The following is a 22933-nucleotide window of genomic DNA, read 5'->3' as shown; positions in this document are numbered from 1 at the left end:
GTTTGTTACACTTATACCCCTCCATTAAGTGCCTCCTTTTAGTTATGCTTTGAGTTTAGTCTGGGAGGCCCTGCAGAGATATATATTTAATAATACAGATTCAGCTTACATAGGAAATATAAGACCCCACATTAACTACACAATGGTATGAACGTTTGCCTAAAGCTTATACACTTTTTCACGTTTCCACCACATTTAAGAAAAGAAGCCTACTTTGTTACCACATTTCCAACATTTGTTAACATAGTTTTTAATAATTTTAACGGTCATTTTTGGTGTCCCATAACACCTATAAAGCAATTTATACTTGACACAGTCTAAGAGCCATCCTGACAGATATTCAACACCATATTTCATATTTGAATTAAGTGCTTAACATTGAACATTTCTTGTAGAACAGCATAAACTTTGGCCCTATAACAATACACTAATAAAAAAGAAAAAAGGGGTAAAAACCCCCACTTTATCATGACATTTCCAGCACTTCAGCATATATAGGAAATCTAAGACCCCACGTTAACTACGCAATAGTATGAACTTTTGCACAGACTTTATAAGCTTTTTCACATTTCCACCACATTTAGGAAAGGAGGCCTACTTAGTTACTACATTTCCAGACAGTTACTTTTGGTGTCACATACCACCTATAAAACATTTTATACTTGACACAGTAACAGCAAGGCTATGTTCTTATCATAATCTCCTTCTGTGACCTCCTTGATATCTCAGTGCCTCAGAGGGTATACCCAGACAGGAATAACTTCAGCACATCCAATCTTTGCACAAGAGCCATGTGAACTTGGGGCTTTGGTCTGTGGTAGCTCAAATTGTGCAATCCCACTTCCTGCTTTAAATCTGCACATGTGCTGGTACCTTTCCCTGGAAGATTCTAGGTGTGTACTACATGAAGGAGCATGGGGAAATTACAGTGTAGATACACTCAAGAGTCCTTAGTTCATCTTCTGCTGTAAAGGGAACAGAAAAATAAAAGAGCTGGCCACCACATGAGGTTTAAATATTGCAGCAATAATTGATATCCTTTGATCAGAAGTGGGAACTTCAGTCATTAATTAAATAAATAAACAAACAAACAAATCACCAAACTAATATATGATAAGATCTGTCACACATGACACAGTATTCTTGCTGACTGCTGTCACAAACTGTGGGTGAGACACTCAACCAGAAGCGACCCCCTCAGTACAGAACTGTTCCAAACACTGGTGGTGCTAAGAAGCTAGCCTTTATTGAAAGGTTACATAAGGTGATGTGATACTCAGCATTGGTAGGTGCAGAGGATGCACTGACTGAGACAGGGACAGGTTTTTATAAGGGGGGTTGTTCAGGTAGGGAGGAGGGTTCACATAGGAAAAGTCTATTGATCTAAAAAGGTGCAAGTAGTTGGAGACATCAGGTCTGCTCTTATAGTTGTAAATCTGTAGCATCCAAGGACAAGCAGGGTGATAAGAGAAGGTTCTCAGAGTTCTCAAAGCAGGGGAGGGAGAGCTTCCCTGAACCCTAAAGTCTGGCCAAAAGGCCGGGGAAGGTTCAGCAAGCTTCTAACTCAACTCTCCTGGCTCAAGCAGGAGGACAGATATGATAACTGCGCTGTGAATATAAATAGACCTTAATAACAGTATTTTATTAATCTATATTTTGAAATATTTATATTTATTAATCAAAAAAATCTGCACACACTTGATTCTTACCAATAGGTAAGAACCGGTTGATGAGATAAGATTTGTGGGCACGCTTGGTAGTAGTGTCCATATGATTTTGGGCACTATGATCTTGGGGAAGAGAAAAACTGTTCTGTAGTCACACATACAGGCTGGACTTCGGGAGACAATTTTTTTTAACAAACTTAAAGATATGTTGAGTAGACAGCCATGATCAGAAAAACTCAAGGAGATGGAAGTCTAAGAAGGTTGAGTTTCTCAAAAGTGAAATACTGAAGGCACAATCATAGACAATTCCCTTCAGAAGGAAAAATGGGAGAGACCTAAAGAAACCAGGGTGGCTCCATAGACAGCTTCTAAAAGAATTGAATAATAAAAAGACTCATTTAGAACATGGAAGGAGGACCTTATAATCAAGGAGGAATATAAACAAATAATGAATGCTTGACGGGAGAGTGTTAGAAAAGCTAAAGCTCAGTATGAGCTTAGGCTAGCAAGAAATGCTAAAACCAACAAGGGTTCTTTAGTTATATTCAAAGTAAGAAAAAAATAGGGACATAGTAGGACCATTGTCCTACTATGAGCCTCTTGTGGCGCAGAGTGGTAAGGCAGCCATCTGAAAGCTTTGCCCATAAGGCTGGGAGTTCAATCCCAGCAGCCGGCTCAAGGTTGACTCAGCCTTCCATCCTTCCGAGGTCGGTAAAATGAGTACCCAGCTTGCTGGGGGGTAAACGGTCACGCCTGGGGAAGGCACTGGCAAACCACCCCGTATTGAGTCTGCCATGAAAACGCTAGAGGGCGTCACCCCAAGGGTCAGACATGACTCGGTGCTTGCACAGGGGATACCTTTACCTTTACCTTTAGGACCATTGTGGGTACAAGAAAGTGATATTGTAACAGGTGATGAAGAGCAGGCTGAACTGCTCAATTCCTGCTTCTCAGTCTTCTCTTGTGAGGGGAATCATGCTCAACGTGGCAAAATCATTTCCCATGATGAAGGATGGGGGTTGTAGCCTAGGATCACTTTAAGGGTAGTCCATCAACACCTGCAAGTTTCTTTAAATGAAACCAAATTCTCTGGGGCAGATGAGTTGTATCCAAGAGTACTAAAATAACTTGCAGATGTAATTTCTGAACCTCTGTCCATTATTTTTGACAATTCATAGAGAATAGGTGAAATGCCAGAAGGCAGGCAAATATCCCCATCTTCAAGAAGGGGAAAAAGGAGCATCCGGGCCATCAGCCTGACATCTACAGCTGGCAAAAATTTTAGAACAAATCATCAAACAGTCAGACCTTGAGCAGCTAGAGCTGTAATTACTAAGATTAAGCTTGACTTTCTCAAGAACAAGTCATGTCAGACTAACCTTCTCTCTTGTTTTGAGAAAGTTATTACCTTGCTAAATCATGGGAATGCTGCAGACATAGTTTACCTTCATTTCAGAAAGGCTTTTGATAAGGTTCCACATAATATTCTTATTGACAAGCTGTAAAATGTAGTATGGATCCTATTATTGTTAGGTTGATAACTGGTTGACATATCGCACCCAAAAGGTGCTTATAAATGGTTCACCATCTTTTTGGAGAGGAGTGACAAATGAAGTGCCTCAGGGATCAGTCCTGAGCCCTGTGTTGTTCAACATATCTGTAAACCGCCCGTGGCGCCGCGGGCGCCATGGACTAAATAAAACAGTAAGGGGTCCTGGGGCGGGATGAGTCCGGGATGAGGAAGGGTCCAGATTGGACCCTTCCTCATGACAGACAATCGGAGGGACCAATTGGCAGGCGCGAAGCGCCTGCCAATTGGTCCCTCCGATTCCAAGCCCCAGGAACTGCGAGCCGCGCACAGCGCGGCTCGCAGTTGCTCCCAGCCTGACGCGGCGAGAGGCGCTTTGCGCCTCTCGCCGTGTCAGGCCACCGCCTGAGGGAGCCCCCGGCAGTCGCGCAGAGCGCGGCTGCCGGGGGCTCCCTGTCCGGCAGCCTGACGCCGCGAAGCGTCTCTCGCCGCGTCCGCGCGGCCCGATCCGCGGGGGTAACTTCCGGCCGTGGCCCGACCTGCGGGTGTGGCTTCCGGGCGCGGCCCGACCCGCGGGTGTGGCTTCCGGGCGCGGCCAGAAGCGTCGGCGTGGCCCGATGCCCTGCCGGTCCCCAGCCTAATAAAGGTTGGGGACCACTGCCTTAGCTGATGAGTCGCTGGAGGTTTCGTCTGCCTAGCCGATCAATTCGCTTACTCAAGCATCCCAGGGTAAGCAATTCTCTTAGTAAAGCATTCCCCTCCAGGAAAAGGCTAGCGCCCATTGTATTCCCACATACAATGGGCTTTGCCTCTAGTTTATAAATGATTTGAATGAAGGAATTAAGGGGGTATTTATTAAATTTGCAGATGACACTAAACTAGGAGGGGTAGCAAACACATCAGAAGACAGAATCAGAATACAAGATGACCTTGACAGACTAGAAAACTGGGGTAAAATGAATTAATTTCAATAGTGAAAAATGTCAAGTTCTTCATTTAGGTAGGAAAAATCAAATGCATCACTATAGGATGGGCGAGACTTGTCTTGACAGTAGTATGTATGAAAAGGATCTTGGGGTCTTAGTAGACCAAACACTGAACATGAGTCAGCAGTGTGACTCAGTAGCTAAAAAGGCAAATGGGATTTTGGGCTGTATTAAAAGGCGTATAGTGTCCAGATCACATTAAGTAATGTTACCGATTTACTCCACTCTATTAAGACCTCACTTAGAATACTGTGTTGAGTTTTGGGCACCACAACCTAAGAAAGTTGTAGATAAACTACAGCATGTCCAGTGGAGGTCTACGAAGATGGTGAGAGGTTTGGATACCAAGTTGTATGAGGAAAGGTTGAGAGAGCCTGGTTTGCTTGGTCTGGAGAGAAGACAACTAAGGTGATATGACAAAGGGCTGTCTTATAAAAGATGGAGAAGAGTTGTTTTCTTTTGCCCCAGAGGGTTGGACCAGAACTAAAGCGTTGAAATTAATTCAAAAGATTTTTTGGCTAAACATCCGGAAGAAGTTACTAACAGCTGAACATGCTTCCTCAGGAGGTGGTGGGTTTTCCTTCTTTGAAAGTTTTTAAGGAGAGACTAGTTAGTCATCTGACAGAAATACTGATTTTATGAATTTAGGCAGATTGTGAGTGCATGGGCAGGAAAGGATATGCTAGTGTTTGTCTCTTGTGGCCTTTCCTTGAATTCCCAGGGGAATTGATGATCACCACTTTGGGATGGTAGGTGAATTTCCTCCAGGCCAGGCTGGATTCTAGAGATTTCTGGTGTGAAGAGGGGAACTTTTGGGCAAGAAATTGGGATCACTGTGGGTAGGCAGCTAGTTGTGAGTTCCTGCATTGTGCATGGGGTTGGACTAGATGACCCTGGAGGTTCCTTCCAACTCTGTGATTCTATGATTCCATGTTAGTCATTGTGTACTTTCTATAGTGTAAAAACAATTTCCAGGTTGAGCTGAATTTCCTTTGGGATACATACTTCTCCATTTATTAGTCTTTCAAAATGACGACATTAAAGTCCTTTTCTTTTGTGAACTATGGACTCTACCTGCTATGCACTCTTCAGAGAACAGAACCGGATTATAAATTGGTTATGGTGGAGAGAAATTCTGGGCTCCTATCATGTCTGTAATATATTAAAGATTTAATAAAATATGAAACATACACATTGTTGTGAGTATCGTCCTGCAATTGGTAAGTCGGACCTGCACTTTATTGAAATGACTGCTAAAAACAGACAAACCCCTTTCAAGATATGTCTTTTGCAAGACCCCGCCTTTATCTCCAATTATTTTCTCTTCTGCAAAACTGGAATATAGATAACCTGAATTATTTTGAGAATGAGGAACAGAGTCCGTAAGAGGCCCCTACATAAAAGTAGACTTTGCATGTGGAGACAATGCACATGGATTTGCATCCATGTTTGCTCCTTTAAACCAGTTATCTGTATATGTTATGGTGGTTACACTAGGAGCGAAATGGATCCAAATCTCCACACTCATCCATGAAGCTCATTGGGTGACCTTGGGCCAATCACTCATTCTCAGAGCTTTTGAGAAGAGAATCAAGTATTGTGCCCTGATCTCCTTAGAGGAATGGCAGTATATGCCATACTTTGATGAGTATGAGGAGAAACTGATGTTGCTTTAGCATTCTCCCCCTCCCCCAAGTACTAGGGTTGCTATTTTTCTTTGCCTCCCTCAGCTTGTCTGCAGCCACCTGATGGAATATGATTGTCTTATTGAACAGGCTCCTAAACTGCTGCCAGGCTGGCAAGACAAATGAAGTGAATTGAGTTAAATGCCAATCTAGAATTTTTTTGGTTCTTAGGTTGCCATGGTTGACATGGCCACTGCTGTGCATTTTCTCTTCTCTTCACTCAAGTCCCTGAACGGATGACAATCTGTAGTGTGCCATTGTACTGAGCCATGAGAATGCCATACAAAAGGAAGTCTATTGCTTATCACCTCCAGGCTGGGAAGAAGCAGTCTGAATTGTTGCCATTATAGAACAGATCAGTGCTGCAATCTCAGGAGTGAGTCTTATAATAATGTGTGAGGATTAACTGGCAAGTAGCCAGAATAACACTTTTACCTTAATGCAATGCGTAAGTTACGTTTTCGGGGATAGGTAGTTTCTGGTCCTCTGGGTGGTGACAGACAAGCAAATGGTGGCCTATCCCGCTTTCTAAGTGACAAGGCCTCACAGCAGGTATTATCATCAACCCCAGAACTGCAAAACTAGATATAGAGCAAAATCACAATGGCTATGAGCATAGCAACATTAATGGAACAAAATCTTCAGTGTCTTTCCAAAGGGGCACTCAGAACAGAACCAATCCTAACGAATACTAGAACAAAGAAAGTCCAAACTTAAACTTACAGAACTGCACAGCTGCTGCTTCAGGAGTTGACTTGCTGCTGCTGCTGCTGCTGTTCAGTTTACTTTCTGGCTTGGGCCTGCAAAAGAATTAGCAGTTCCCTCAGTCAGGCTCTGGGCCTTCTCCCTCCTGCTTCAGGGCAGACTGACTGAGCAGTGGGGCTTTTGCAACTAATATGTGAGCAACTGAACTTACTGCTCGTGCTCAGTAACCTTTGGCTCCTTAGGCCTAAATCCTAAACTGATGGAAATTATTAAAACAAAAATGACATGGGTTACATTCTCCCCTACTAAACTGATGCCGTCCCTGACATCCTTCTGTGTGGTGTGTCTAATCTGGGTGCGCCACATACATAATCATGAAATCTTGTAGGAATACACCGTTGCCTTTGTGGTAATATAAGTTTATTAGAACTGATGTTTCTATAGCTGGTGTCTCATCATGTTTGACCTCCATTTCAATCCTTGGAAATTCAATAGAGACATCAGCCAACTCACCCTCTTGAGTGTAAGGTACTGTATCTTTGGAGTCCAACAACACTGTACTATCAGCTTCTGCCTGCCAAGTCTCTAGTACAGATGAAAAGCTCAACTCTTTTGGTTCAAAATCTGTTGCTTCAGAATTCAGTTCAAAAGCTGATAGGTCATGATTGGAATGAATAACCTGTGGAAGTTCTTCCTCATCCATAGCTGAAATGAACCCACATGGCCACAACAGATCACAATGCAATATCCTTTGAGGACCATCACCATCTTCAGGTCTGACTACATAAACTGGGTGATCCTGCAGCTGTTGAATGACAACATATATCTGCTTTTCCCTTCTGTCAGCTAATTTATGCTTCCCTCTTAGATTAAGATTACAGACCAGCACTCTATCACCATCAGAAATATGTATAATCTTGATTTTTGAATTCCCCTTCCTGGTTCTTTTCACAATCTCTCCTAGCCAACTCATAAACATGCTTCAATCTTCTCTTTAGATCTTTCACATCATGTTGATGAGTTACTATAGATTTTCCTTTAAACCTAATACCAAAACATAGATCAATTGGTAACAAGGGCTTTCTACCAAACATTTAAAAATATGGAGACTCACCAGTTCCATCATTTCGGGTAGTTATATGCATGAATCGGTGGCTTGACATACTTTTTCCATGTAGCTTTCTCAAAATCTTCTAAAGTCCCCAACATACTTATTAAAGTCCTACTGAATCTTTCCATGGGATTCCCTTTTGGATGGTAAGGGGTGGTTCTTGATTTCACACCAGCAATGTTGCAAAGTTCAGATATTAGTTCAGATTCAAAGTTTGCTCCTTGATCATTATGGATCCCTTTTGGGAAACCATAGTGACAAAGAAAATTTCTCTACAAGGTAACAGCAACAGCCTTGGGTGTTTGATCTTTCAATGGATAAGCTTGTGAAATAATCAGTAAGTATCAAAATATTACTGGTATCTTTGTCATCAGGCTCTAACACCAAAAAGTCTATACATAAACGTCCCATTGGTGCATCAACTTTTATGTTCACTAATGGTGCTGCACTTTCTACTGGAGCTTTCTTCCTGATGCACCTCTCACAGTTTCTACACTTATGGTCAACATCAAGTGCCAGTAGAACCAATCCCTGGCTAAATCCAATGTTCTCTCTATGCCCATGTGTCCTACTTCATCATGGATACCTCATAATGCTTGACTTCTATGGGAATGTGGAAGGACTAGCTGATCAATAAAATCCTCTTTTCTTCTCATTCTTCGATACAGCACCCCTTCATGTAGATGAAGTCGTATCCACTCTCTCAACAGCAACTGGACTTCATAAGGTTCTTGTTTTTCATCTCCCCTACTAGGCCTGGTGCCTTCCTCTATTATTTGGATCACTCAAGCAAAAAAATTGTCTTTCCTCTGTATTTCTTTTCCATCTTCAGGCCATAGCTCTGTGGATTCATACTCATTTGGCACTGCTTCATCATCACAGGACAACATTTCAATCATTGAAAAGCTATCTTCAGTGGAATCTTCTTCAGTTGTTTGCATCAGGACATGAGCAGAATGTCTTTGCCACACAGCAGCCCAACCAGCCACAGATACCTCTTTCAAATTCTCTGTGTCAGGTTTAGCTCTTGCTAATAATGATGAGACATGCGCCTCTGATTTTAACACGCGATCATCTTCCAATTCAGGGTCATGGGATCTGCAGGATAGCCCATCTGCATCTATATTCAATTTGCCTGCTTTATATGCAATGGTAAAATCATAATTAGACAATGCTGCTAACCATCAATGAGAAGTAGCATCCAACTTTGCTGTTGTGAGAATGTAAAAGGATTATTATCAGTTATAACCTTAAATTTTGCTCCATACAAATAGTCATGAAATTTTTCTATGGCCCATTTAAGAGAAAGAAATTCTAATTTATGTACTGGGTAATTTCTTTCACTTGCACTCAACCCACGGCTGGCATATGCAATAACCCTAGTTCTCCCTTTTGCTCCTGCTCCCAATCCAGTCAAGTTGGCATCAGTATGTAATATATATATATATGGGAGCTTCCAGTTAGAGAACCCCAAGACAGCTGTGGAGGTCAACAATTTCTTTACAGCATCAAAGGCTTCTTGGCATCTTTCGCTCTAATCCCCTTCTAATTTCTGAGAATGTTTACTAGTGTCACCAGTTCTTTTTCTGCCTTGTGCTCTGCCTGCCAGAAGTGAAATAAAGGGCTTAGCAATACTTGAATAATTCTTTACAAACCTTCTATAATACCCTGTGAACCCCAAGAAGGTCCTCAGTTCTTTCACAGTCTTTGGCTTTGGCCAGTCCATTAAAGAGACAGTTTATCCGGATTGAGTTGTATGTCTTCTTGTGAGATGACATGCCCCAAATACTTCACATTTGTTTGAAAGAATTTACATTTGGAGACCGATAATTTTAACCCATGTTCTATCAGTCGTTGTAGAACCTTCATCATCCTGTCCTCATGTTCTTCTACTGTAGCAGAAAATATTATTAGATCATCCAGGAATGCTATTATTTCAATGATGCTGATATTTTTCATGACACGCTCCATAATCCTTTGAAATGTGGCTGGAGCATTTGTTAACCCTTGTGGCAACATACGGAATTGCCAGTTTCCAATTGGTATAGTAAATGCTGTTTTTGGGTTTATTTCCCTTCTCCATTTCAATCTGGTAATAACCACTCTCCAAATCTGAGTGAACCACTTTGATCCAGAAAGCAAAGTAAAAGTTTCCTCAATCCTGAGCAATGGGTAGGCATCCTTTCTTGTTATGCTATAAGACGTCTGTAATCCACCACCATCCTCAGTGCACCAGTCTTTTTCCTAACCAGAAATGTAGGAGAAGCATAAGGATTATGATTCTTCTATAATACCACTTGCCAGCAATTCACAAAGATGCTGCCTTAAATCTCCAAAATCAGCTGGTGAGCTGGTGAGACAGATCTTGTCCTCTCTTTATTATTGGTTCAAACTCTGCATATTATCTGAAAGGTGAATAGCATGCTTCACTCCTTTAACATGGTCCACATCTAAGTCGTGCCTGGAAAAAGCTGCTTCTGTTTCCTGGAGAATCCTTTTTCTCAAGGTGCTGTTTGTAGTTAGGATGTATAGGTGACTCTCCAAAATTCAAAGGTAGAAGAGTGGCATTTTCTCCTTGTGCAACAGGCATAGGCTTCACACAATCTACGACTTCTCCTTTTGCAACTGCACATTTTGACGGCTTTGAAATCACAAGGGAGCTTACATTTTGTAGATGTACCGTTATCCTGTTGCAAGATGCAGAATTTGTGGCAGCAAATTGAGTTTTTAGTACCAATCCTCCTGAAGACCATTTACGCATTAGAGGTTTCATGCTGGGCTGCAGGCTGGAATTTTAGTCATGGCAGGTTGCTCCACCTCTTCCTGCACCCACATGGGGGAGCATTTGGCCTGGTGCGCCACATCCTCCCCCAATCTGTGCTCCTGCATGGGAGCTGGGGCAGTGAAGTTCCCAGTGCATAAACGGTCAAAAAGTATTTATTTCTTGCATCTTCCAATAACATTTCAAGTTGTCCTTCTCCAGAGTTTTTCCTTACATTTCCAGCTATTTTCTTTACTTCACCAGGGAGTATCATTACTGGTTGGCTTACTGGAGCTCTTATTATTCTCTTGGCGGTTTCCCTACACAATTTTCCCTGCACTTTGCATGCTGCATATGCTTTTGCCAATACCATAGCAATCCTGAGGGTTTTTTTAGAAAATGTGGGCCAGCCATTTGTTCAGTTATCTTTAAACGTCCACAGTATATTAGTACCCACAATAACTGGCACTTTGGTAGGAGGGTTTTGATCAGGGCATACTAAAGCAAAAACAACTTGACTTTTTTCTGTTCCACAGGTTTGTTTGGGAAAACAAACTGATACAACAACATACCCCATATAAGGAACATCTTGACCACCTGCTCCTATTATCTGAAGTGCTTCTTCAATGGGATGCAATTCTACATGTGACAAATATATTTTTCAAAAAACCCTGAAGCTATGCAAGTCAGTTGGGAACCAGGGTCTATCAAACACTTACATGGTTCTCCCTCTGTAAATATCTGCCATGGCTGCCCCACTAATTCATTTAATACTTTGTTCACCTTATTATCTTTATAGTTGGTTCCTTGGAACTTGGCATCAGCTTTAGAATTCCCAGCTGCTTTTGAATATCCAGAGACATGACTCTGCCTAGAGAATAATTTCTCTTGCACTGTACTTCTGTGCACTCAGTCCTAGAGTGACCATTCCACAGTTATAACAGAAGAACCAAGGTTTGCTCAATCCAGACTTAACTGGTGTTGGACTTTTGACTTTAGGTTTTGTTTCATCCATTTGCTTCTCAGTAACAGGCCTGTTCATCAGTTTGAAAACAGCCCCTTCAAGATGCTGTAGTCTGTTTTCCATCTCCCATGACCCCGTTGTCACAGCACTTTTAGGGCTTCCAGATTCCATAGTATGATATGAGCTACTAGATTTATAGAGTGGTCTTCTTGTCTGCTTACACCTTCTCTGCTCTTTCATTTTGTTTTCTTCTTCATATAATCTGACCTAGTATAAAAGTTGTGAATAATACATTTTAAAAGCTTTAGTAAACTCCAAACAATCCCTCAGATGAAGTTGCAAAATCAGGGACTCATCCCAACCATGCATGAATTGCTTTATCACTCTGATGAAGAGTGCTTGCACTCAAAAGCTCACACCCTGAATAAATCTTTGTTGGTTTTAAAGGTGCTACTGGACTGATTTTATTGTGCTACTTCAGACCAACATGGCTACCCATTTGAATTTATCAGCTGTACTTCCTGAATTTCTATCACACTGATCTTCTTCTCCAGAACTTTCCTCCAGCAACTATTTAATCTTTTCAAATACTCAGAGGGTTTTTTCTCGGATTTCTGAGAAGTCTCTAGAAATTGTGCATAGAGCTCATCACTATTGTAACAGAACTATATATACAGAACATATATCTATGTGCCAAACATTCTTCAGCTGTTGCATTCCGCCCTGCATTTAAGACTTCATTCAAGGCTAGAGGAGACAAACTTTCTATTAATTTCCTTTTTTTTCCCCTTGGGAGCTCTCTCTGGATCATCAAGTAGCTGTTGTATACGCAGCCTCCATGTGTCAAAATCTACTTCACCAGCAGGTCTTGATGACAGCCCAGAAAAAACATTTAAGTTTAAAGGGTGTGTGGTCATAAGCAGCATTATCACCATTAGACTTCACTACATGCTCCACTACTACTCTATGAACCCCTTCAGGGATAGTAAGGATGGGTGTAGACTGTGCTTGAGGAGATGAAGGGGAAAATGCATCCCTCCCTGAAAGCTATGTGGATGAAACACCAACGGTTGGTTCAGTGACTCAGTTTCCTTCTAGTGTTACAGTGTCATTGAGGGGTGTTTTTCCTAATCTGATAGAAAACACATCCCATTTACCATTTAATTTAAACTGTTTACATTCAGACCTTATCATTTTAGCTGCACACTTTTTACTGTATTCACATATTGCAATACCCAGTTTTGCAACCTGAATTCTTTAAAATTTGCTTACGGCACCATATTCATTCAAATCATTCATTAAGTCTTCATCAATAATTTCAGGATGAATCCCACTCAGCCTAAATGAGAATTCTAGGTCAAACTGATCCATTGCTATCAAAAAGATGTACTTATATTTAATTTTAAAGCAATTTCACTAAGCTAATACTTATAATATCAGTATGCCATAAATGGTGCTGCCCCACATTCAGGCATCAAATTTCCCCAAAATGTAACCTTTTCTAATGAAGAGGGTTCAAATCAATAAATGACAGTACCTTTATGGCTTCACAAGATGGGAAATGGCTTCAAAATCAGAGTCCAGTAGCACCTTTAAGACCAACAAAGATTTATTCAAGGTGTGAGCTTTCTTCCTCATGCCTTGAATAAATCTTTGTTGGTCTTAAAGGTGCTACTGGACTCTGATTTTGTTGTGCTACTTCAGACCAACGCGGCTACTCATTTGAATCTATTCAAAAGAAAAGAAACCATTTCAGAGACTGAATAGTTTTAAATATAACAATATTAATCATCAACCCCAGAACTGCAAAACTAGATATAGAGCAAAATCACAATGGCTATGAGCATAGCAACGTTAATGGAACAAAATCTTCAGTGTCTTTCCAAAGGGGCACTCAGAACAGAACCAATCCTAACGAATACTAGAACAAAGAAAGTCCAAATTTGAACTTATAGAGCTGCACAGCTGCTGCTCAGGAGTTCATTCCCTGGCTTGGGCCTGCAAAAGAATTAGCAGTTTCCCGCAGTCAGGCTCTGGGCCTTCTCTCTCCTACTGCAGGGCCAGACTGACTAAGGGGGAAAGAACCCTACACTATACAATTGAAAAGGGGGGAAAAGGGAAATTATAAGGTGCAGCCTCCCCCTGGCTGTTAGGCCCACCAAGTACCAAGCTCTGGACCTTCTCTCTCCTGCTGCAGGGCCAGACTGACTGAGGGGAGGGGCTTTTGCAACTATTATGTGAGCAACTGAATTTACTGCTTATGCTCAGTAACCTTTGGCTCCCTAGGCCTAAATCCTAAACTGTTTGATGGAAATTATTAAAACAAAAATGCTTCCCTGCTCAAAGAGCTTCTTAGCATCAGCGATCACTGCAGTTTCTAGACACGATCTGCAGGAATGTCATTTGAATGCCCTGACTGACCATAAGAAGCGTTGAGAGAGGGTCAGTGTGGATGCAAAGGTTTATACCTTTTCTTTCATTGTATGAAATCTCCTTTAGATGGTCACCTTAGATTGTTTACCCCCTAAGGCCTTTCCAAACTATGAGCTAGTATTAATTGTCTATTACTTGACTATGGAAGTAACTTGTGCAGCAGAGCTATTCCACAAGATCATGTAGTTTTGAAAGCTGATGCAAACATTTGCTCATGTCAACCTGGGAAAGAAGGTATGTCTGATTTGGGGAACTGCCCACTGGAACATGGGATAGATGCACAGTGGCAACATTTACTACAAAATAGATGCTAGTGTATAATGAATTGTCAGAAGAATACTAGTAGGAGTCATAATGTATCACGAATGACTTGTATTCAAAGAGCCTCTCATCGAAAAAAATGCCTTGCGTGAGCAGAAAACTTAGTCTGGGTCCAACCCCGTGCCTCATTTCATGGCAAGCATCCAGCACAAGGGCTGTTAAGGCTGCAGTACAGGTTTTGGATGTAGGTGATGTTTCAATACAAATGCCTGTTGCAATGCTTGACTGCCTTGTATGGGTAAGGCAATTCTAATGTCCTACGGCTACTTCCTGCCGAGTGGAATTGCTGTGTCTGGATACAAGAGATGGCTCAGGCTGCCTCCCTAAATGAAGTCACACTTCCCTCTCCTGGTAAATGGCTTTTCCAATTGATTTTAGTGATTTTCCTGCCTTTGATATGTGAACTCAACAGATAATTGCGCTCAGAATCATGAAAGTCCTTTTCTGTTGTGCACTGTGGACTCTACCTGCTACACACTCTCCAGACAGCAGAACTAGATCATAATCTGGTGGTGGTAGGGAGATATTCTGGGCTCCTAACACGTCTATGATGTATTAAAGCACTATTATGAGATATAAAAAAGGATAGCTGCACAGCCTCACATTTTCATTTCTTAAAGATTGTTCTCCTTTCCCTCCCTGCTATATATGCTCATGCATTACACACATAAATTCATCCTCCCTCTATGCACATATGTAGCATGGACAAATACACACATTCATTCACTGGTCCTCTTTTTTCATCCTATAATATGCCCAACCTAAATGGTCTTCTCAGGACATTTCCTCTCAGCTCCACTCCAAATCTTCCCATGGATTCAGAGGCCACAGTGATACCCACATACCACACCTACACACCACACTCCACATCTTGTCCTTGGGTACTTTGGGCAAAATCACAGTTCTAATGAACAATCTCCAGTAACTGTTCTAAGCATTATATTGTTGTCATATTACTCAGGCTGTCTTAATGAAGCTCCTAAATTCAAAGCGATACCAGAGTGATTACAAGCTCATTATTTCATGTGCTGCAATAAAATGTTTTACAGTGAATAGTGCGTGGTCAAGAGCTGATATTTCCTAGGGCTACAAAGAAGAATAAGAACTGTTTTTTATACCCCACTTTCCACTACCTGGAGGAGTTTCAAAGCAGCATACAATCACCTTCCCTTCCTCTCCACACAACAGACACCCTGTGAGGCAGGTGAGCCTGAGAGACTTCTATTAGGACTGTGACTAGCCCAAGTTGTCTGCATGTGCAGGAGTGGGGAATCAAACCTGGCTCTCCAGATTAGAGGCCACCACTCTTAATCCTCATACTATGCTGATTCTTCTTGGTAGTGTTGGGTTTCCACATACTAGGTGAGGCAGTGCTGGGATGTAGTATCTGCACTTATATTTTCATCAAGCATCTTGTGTGTCTTCTGAATGTTAGAGGGATCAGAGGGAATCTCTCTCTCTCTCTCTCTCTCTCTCTCTCTCTCTCTCTCTCTCTCTCTCTCTCTCTCTCTCTCTCTCTCTCTCTCTCTCTCTCTCTCTCTCTGTGTGTGTGTGTGTGTGTGTGTGTGTATGTGTGGGAGCCTTGCAATTTCCTATTTTAGCCCTTTCCATTGTATGGATATAGGTGGAAAGGTCTACGTCTGCAATGGAGCGGGCTTGAGATTTGTGTTTTTTACATGAAAGCTGAGAATTCAGAGAACCTGGTACACATATTGGAATAACTTTATATTGTTATATCCATATTATAGTGCCGTTTAAAAATGCAAAATGTCTAGTGGCCCAAGGGATGTGGGGTGGCTGCTGCTAAGGGACTTGAGGCAGGAAACAACAGGAAACCTGCCAGGCAACCCCAACAGAAGGCCACACCACCCGCAAGACTGCCTGGCCTACTCCGAGGACCCTCCCAAGAGCTGCCTCCTTTCAGGTGATCCTGTGCCCCCTCCGTCCCTCATCGCTGCTGCCTCCCCCACCCCAAATACAACGTCCCACTAGCACCCACTGCTGTTCACCTGGCAGTGGGATTTCTGCTAGTAATAATATATCCTGCCTTCAAATGCTTTCCTTGAAACTCAAGCTGTAGTCAAAATTCTGAGAGATTCCAAATTAGAACTGGGGTGAGTAGTTTTATTTATTTTATTTTTTATTTATAATTTGATTTCTATAATGCCGCTCCCAGCGAACTGGTTCACGGCAGTTCACATCATGAATATAAGAACATATTTACATAAAAATAATCTTATAACAATAAAATCCCCAATCTTAACTCCATAGAATAAAATACAGTAAAACAATAAAATACAATAGAACAATATGGCGGTACAACTAAAGCATCTACCCAGCCTCCAATGCAGTTGACTCAGTGAGCTGGAGTGGCTAGGGATGTAGAAAATAACAGGGAAGTTTCAACATGGTTCTATATAGCTCTAATGCCCAAGAACCGGGGGGAGAGGGTGTTTGAAATCCCCCGGTACTCATCGCGCCCAGCCTCAACCAAACACCAGGCGGAAGAGCTCCATTTTGCAGGCCTTGCGGAACTTTGAGAGCTCTGACAGGGTCTGCAGCTCTTCAGGGAGCTCATTCCACCAGGTAGGGGCCAGGACTGAAAAGGCTGAAGCTAGGTGTGCTTCCTGGGATCCCGAGATCATCAGCAGATTCATACCCACAGAGTGAAGTGCCTTGCGGGGGGGGGGGGCATAAGGAGGTAAGCAGTCCTGCAGGTAAGTAGGACCCAAGCTGCATATAGCATTAAAGGTCAAAACCAAAATTTTGAACTTGATCCAGAAACAGATTGGTAACCAGTGCAGTTGCCTCAGCAGAGGCTGGACATGGGTCCTCCAGGATGACCTAGTGAGGACCCACACAGCAGTATTCTGTACCAGTTGTAATTTCTGGATCAAAGCCAAGGGTAGGCCCGTATAGAGCGAATTACAGAAGTCTAGCCTAGAAGTGACCATTGCATGGATCACTGTAGCCAGGTGTTCTGAGGACAGGTAGGGCGCTAGTAGTCGTGCCTGGTGCAGATGGAAAAACACAGTCTGGGCTACCTTTGTGATCTGAGCCTCCATGGCAAGAGTTTCTTGACTGGATGTTTATTATCACCAGGGTCAGGTTTTTTTGATTCACTAATTGGATGCATGTGCAACTGCAAAAGACATCTGTTGCATGTAGTTGTCTATAGTTCATTAATTATCATACTGTGTTGCTGCTATACAGAAAAAGAACAACAAAATACCTGCTTCTAATTGTGTTATCAGGGCTGATCTCAGACTGACATCAGGGCATTTTAGAGATACAAGGCTACATTCCTGTCCAAGGATGCCAGAACTTTGTAATGTGGGAATGGTTTCACTAGCTTTCTCCCCCTTTTTTACCCCAGCACAGTAGTATGGAAGCAGATACAGCGGGGCAGCATGATTGTCCTTCATGTTGGAATATGCAAGATCTGTACTGTGCATGAATCAGAAACATATGAAGAATGTCCTGCAGAGGGCATTGGAGGGGATGTGCATTCAGCATATTTAGAATAGAAATTTGCTGATGTTTTTCAAATAATCTTCAGTGTCCTGATTGGCTCTTCCTGCTCCTTTGAGCACTCTTTGTTCCTGCCTGCCTCCACAACAGACTGAATGAAGACAACAGAACAGTTAGACTGCTAGGTCTCACTTTTCTCTTTGTATACAAAGTTGTTTCTCTTCTAAATAAAACTATTGTATCATTTTAAGTTGTCTTTGCAAATTTAAACTCTGCCAATACTTCATATCTGTTTAATTGGGTATTAAATATGGAAGAAATCAAAAAGAGAACCTTAATAATCACAATCAACATCATTTACCAAAAATGACTATGATATATAATTATGATTATTAAATAATTGATGTCAGATATGAAATGCCAGATATCAACATGACCATTATGTATTTACTGTGGTTCTGGGGCTGACTATGTTGCTTCTTATACATGGTTTTTTCATGAGGCTTAATGGATGGTCAGAGACTTACCAAAAGAACAGGGATGTTCCTTGACAGCTGGAATTCTTTTTTTGTAGATGCCATTTTTCATCTAGCAGGAAGTGAGGAGAAAACAGTCTATTGCAAGTTTGTATTTGACAATAATGAATATTTAACAGGAATTCGCTAAAGCTGAAGCATGTGTAGGGGCAATTGTTCTTTGAAAACCGGAAGCAGGATTTGCCATTCCACTGCCTGTTTTTAGGAGTCTGCCTACTTCCGAAAAGGCTTAGCTTATGTATTATATATAACAATAGATACTGCAGAGACAGACTAAGTCTCTAGTGCTTTCCCTCTCTCATCCAAAAGAGATAAAAACCCTGGCACTATCCCTAGACTTCTCATTACTTGGGGTAGTAAGGAGTGTTTAATGATATGAAATCTGGACTGTTCTAGATAACCAGCATCCACAGCAGTGTGGTTTGCAGATAACCTGGGCACGGGGGGTGGGGGGGGGTGGAGGTGAGGTTGCTTGGGCTTATGAATATCCAGCCTTACAAACATTTCACAGTGGCCGACAAACTCAGTTCCTTCGGTGTTCTGAATTGACAGTGAGCAATATTTGTTCCCTTCCCCACCCTGCTGCCTCCCTTCAGCGCCCCCAAATTCCTCCTCTCTCTTCCCTTTGTTTGTTCTATCCAACTCCCCACTTTTTCAGCACTTATAAATATTTTACTGTGTCACACAAACAGTGTCAGAAGTGAGCTTCTAAGCAATCTCATTCTGCCATTCAATACAAAACAGCATGAGTGGGTGCATGCCGGTGCTGTGGGTTACAGTGGAACTGTGGTGGATGACTCATCTGAATGCAGCATTTTGTTCCAGAAACAGCATCACTGCAGTATGTGTCCATGCCTATATAATAATCTTTTTTCTTCCCGCTTGTTGATGCTGCACCCTGGTTATCAAAATGTTAGACAATTCTACACCTGATTTTCTTGGATACTTGTCCACCAAAGTACACACAGACAACAAGCCTGTTTTTGAGAAAACAGCCTATAAAACCAGCTTTTACACATAAGGAAATGCATCACATACAAGTAAGGTTGTCCCCCATCCCTGTTTGCACATCTCAAGTCATGATTGCATGGGTTTACTGCAGACCCACAACCAAGTGTTTTAGAATAGTGTATGGGGCATATATCAGCAAGAAGCAAAAGAACACAAAAACTTGACTATTCTTTAAAGAAACTGAGCATTATCCCTCTAACATCAGGAAAGCATCACACACATATACATTTTTGCTCTTTTCAGAGATAATGATAAAACAATCATTTGGATATATGATATATGGATTGGCATGCTGTTCAAGGTGCAAGATTCGCCTTCTCAGATTAAATTTACTAGAGTCTAGAATCATCCTTAAAGGGAACCATGGACTAAGATGTCCTAATTTAGAAGCAGTTTGTTTATGCAATAATATTTTCCTCTTTTTTTCTGCTATCGTTTCCCCCAGGGACTGGAAAACAGGAAAAGCCAAAAGTAATTTGTGCTTAAAGGGCAAGATCCAGCTGTTTTTCAGTCTCATTTATTTTAAGGGAAGAAGAAGAGTTGGTTCTTATATGCCGCTTTTCTTTACCCGGAGGAGGCTCAAAGCGGCTGACAGTCACCTTCCCTTTCCTCTCCCCACAACAGACACCCTGTGGGGTGGGTGAGGCTGAGAGAGCCCTGATATCACTGCTCGGTCAGAACAGTTTTATCAGTGCTGTGGCGAGCCCAAGGTCACCCAGCTGGCTGCATGTGAAGGAGTGCAGAATCAAACCCGGCATGCCAGATTAGAAGTCCACACTCCTAACCACTACACCAAACTGCACTTACTTAAATCTCTTCTATTGAGTTAGTGTGACTTCCATTGGGTGATCTTGAAAGTGCCGCGCATGCGCGATTTCGGCCGCGCATGTGCGCTGCACGGGCGCGGGCGCACATGCGTGCTGTGCGGGCGGGGCAATTGCCCCGCCGGTCCCCAGCCGGAAAAAGGTTGGGGACCACTGGTTTAAACTACAAGTACAACGATATAGGCTAGATATCAGGAAAAACAAATTTACACTCAAAGTACTTCAGCAGTGGAACAGGTTGCCTAAGGAGGTGCTATGATTCAAATATTATGTTTATAAAGAAATGAGCATCTGTGACACACTTTGAGTCTGATTTTTTTTTAATAATTGTTTTAGTGAGGAGGTCTTTAAATGGCATCCATCATGTAAGAACTCAGGTTCAAACGAAATCCTAAAATCACTCTAATTTTTAATGAATATATTATTCTTATTATTATCAATTATACTTCACTAAAGTGTGTTGACTAAACAAAATTTAATGAAATCAAGATTCCTTAGTTTCTTTTGGCATGGCATCAAAATTCACTTCCAAGTCAGACAATCAGCCTGAATGACATGGATTGTGAAAAAAGGCCTAGATTTCATAAATCCACTTCCTAATGTCATCCAAGAATTAAGTGCATCCATAATGTCATTTCAGCTTGAGATTACAAGAGGAAAACCCACAAATGAGATGGTAGTTGGAAGGACTATACGGAACATCTTGTAAATGGTGATTGGAAAGAGACCCTGGAATAACTGTTGACTGTTGCTCTCAAATAAACTTTTTGCTGAGACCTACACACAAGTCCTGTACTGAACATAATCCCATTGTCGGCTTTTCCAGACATATGGGCTTCTTACAGTGAGTCACCTAAGCATCTGTACTGACATATCTCCAATAGGATTAGGCAAAAAATATGATTAAGAGGGACATTAGAGAAGTTTATACAATTATACAATCACAGGGAGTCTGTTAAGGGGAAAAAAGGGAAGGACTTTGGGTACAACATTTCTGGGGCCCACATCAGCCGCAGTGTCTCTAAAACCAGAGTCATACTGCAATCCCAATGCATCTGGATGTATTTTTTACATCTAGGTGCAGTTTACACTGTGGCCACTAGAGGTGCAGGGAAGGCAGAGCAGTAGCCCTGCTTTTGGTTTTCCTGTGTCTTTCTGCAAAGTATAATAAGAGAAGGAAAATATTTGCATATCCTGCTAAACCGATCAACCAAGCCAGCACTGGAGCAACCAGTATACTTCATGGCTGCTAGAGTCAATGGCAGGCAGCAGCCTCCTAACAAGGCTGTTTTTCCCAGCAGTCTGTTCCTCCCTTTCTTCCCTTTCACCTTGTTCCACTATTTGCTAATCCAGATCTTCCCCACCAGTGTGCTATAGGAAATAAAAACATCTTTCCCCTTTTCTTAACTTCTCTTCCTTTCCCCCATGGTAAATAACAATTACAAACAATTCTCCACTAATGTCAAATGTGAGAAGTGTTGGATATGCAAACGGGGACGGGGGGGCTCTGTAGTGGCCCCCTTCCCTTGGTGCCCAAAGCATGTACTTATTTTGTTTAAATTAATCCAGGGCTGCATGCATGGTAAAGTAATGTTATCCTGTTTCAGTGGTTAAGACAGAACAGAAGTTAGAGCTACTTCGTCCTTACCTTGTTTGTTGTTGTTCTTACCGTCAAATCACAGCTGACTTAGGGTAACCCCATAGATTTATCAGGGCAAGAGACATCTATCATCATCATCATCATCACCATCATCATCATCATCATCATCATCATCATCATCATCATCATTTTATTTGTATCCCGCCTCCCCCCGAAGGCTCAAGGTGGCTCACATAAAAACCCCAATCCTGTAAAATCCATAACAATAAACAGTAAAACATTAAACAGTAATTAGTAAACCAATCAATCAACAATTAAGATCAACAAAGTGATGGCATAGTCCTAATCATCCAGTCTCCGCATCCTCAATTGCAGGGAGGTGGAGGGGAGGTGACACTCGCTACCCCCAATTTGTGAGGGGGGGGCCTGATCTTCCTTGCTGCCCAGCTTCAACCATAAGCCTGGCAGAAGAGCTCCGTCTTGCAGGCCCTAAAAGTGGTTTGCCATTACCTGGCTATGCACAGCAACCCTGGTATTCCCAATTCCATTCCAATGCTAGCCAGGGTCTATCTTGCTTAGCTTCTGAGATGTGATGAGATCAGGCTAGTCTGGCTTAATCTGTAACTATAATAACAGGCCTAATGACCTTTTGAGCCTCACAGTTTAAGGGCCAATGAATGCTCCTGCCTGTGTCGTCCTGACACCTGAGGGGCTGGCCAATGGCCGCCTGCCCAATCAGTCTGCATCTCCTGCCCCTAACCATTGCATCCATCAGCTTCACTCACTTTGCTTCAGACCACTGACTGAGCTGGCGGGTGCCTGGTGAGTGAGCCCCACTGCTTTGAGACATGTGAGGCCTTCTGGGTGACTGTGGGTCATTTCCAGTTCTTTCAGACCTCTCAGCCCCACCTACCTCACAGGGAGTCTGTTATGGGGAGAGGAAGGGAAAGCAATTTTAAACTACTTTGCAAAACCTGAGGCCTGCTGGGTGACGGCAGCCCAATCCCAGTTCTCTCAGAGCTCTCTCAGCCCCACCTATCTCACAGAGAGTCTGTTATGGAGAAAGGAAGGAAAGGCAATTTTAAACTGCTTTGAGACACCTGAGGCCTTTGGGGTGACTGTGGGCCATTTCCAGTTCTCTCAGAGCTCTCTCAACTCGACCTACCTCACAGGGTGTCTGTTATGGGGAGAAGAAGGTAAGGTGATTGTAAACTGCTTTGAGACACCTGAGGCCTCCTGGCTGACTTTGGCCCGCTCCCAGTTCTCTCAGAGCTCTCTCAGCTGCACCTCCCTCACAGGTTGTCTATTGTGGGGAGAGGAAGGGGAAAGT

General features: G+C 42.3%; 1 long non-coding RNA gene across 1 annotated transcript; it reads right to left on the bottom strand.

Annotated features, from left to right (window-relative positions):
* Positions 1 to 21801, bottom strand: LOC143832538 (uncharacterized). The gene is made up of 4 exons (XR_013229306.1): positions 21652 to 21801; positions 18160 to 18220; positions 6590 to 6666; positions 1 to 965 (listed from the first exon to the last, which is right to left on the bottom strand). It is a non-coding gene; the product is annotated as an uncharacterized LOC143832538 (long non-coding RNA).
* Positions 21802 to 22933: the final 1132 nt, after the last annotated feature.

The sequence above is a fragment of the Paroedura picta genome, chromosome 3 (assembly GCF_049243985.1).
Source record: "Paroedura picta isolate Pp20150507F chromosome 3, Ppicta_v3.0, whole genome shotgun sequence".
NCBI lineage: Eukaryota > Metazoa > Chordata > Lepidosauria > Squamata > Gekkonidae > Paroedura > Paroedura picta.
This window is presented reverse-complemented; position numbering and strand designations above follow the sequence as displayed.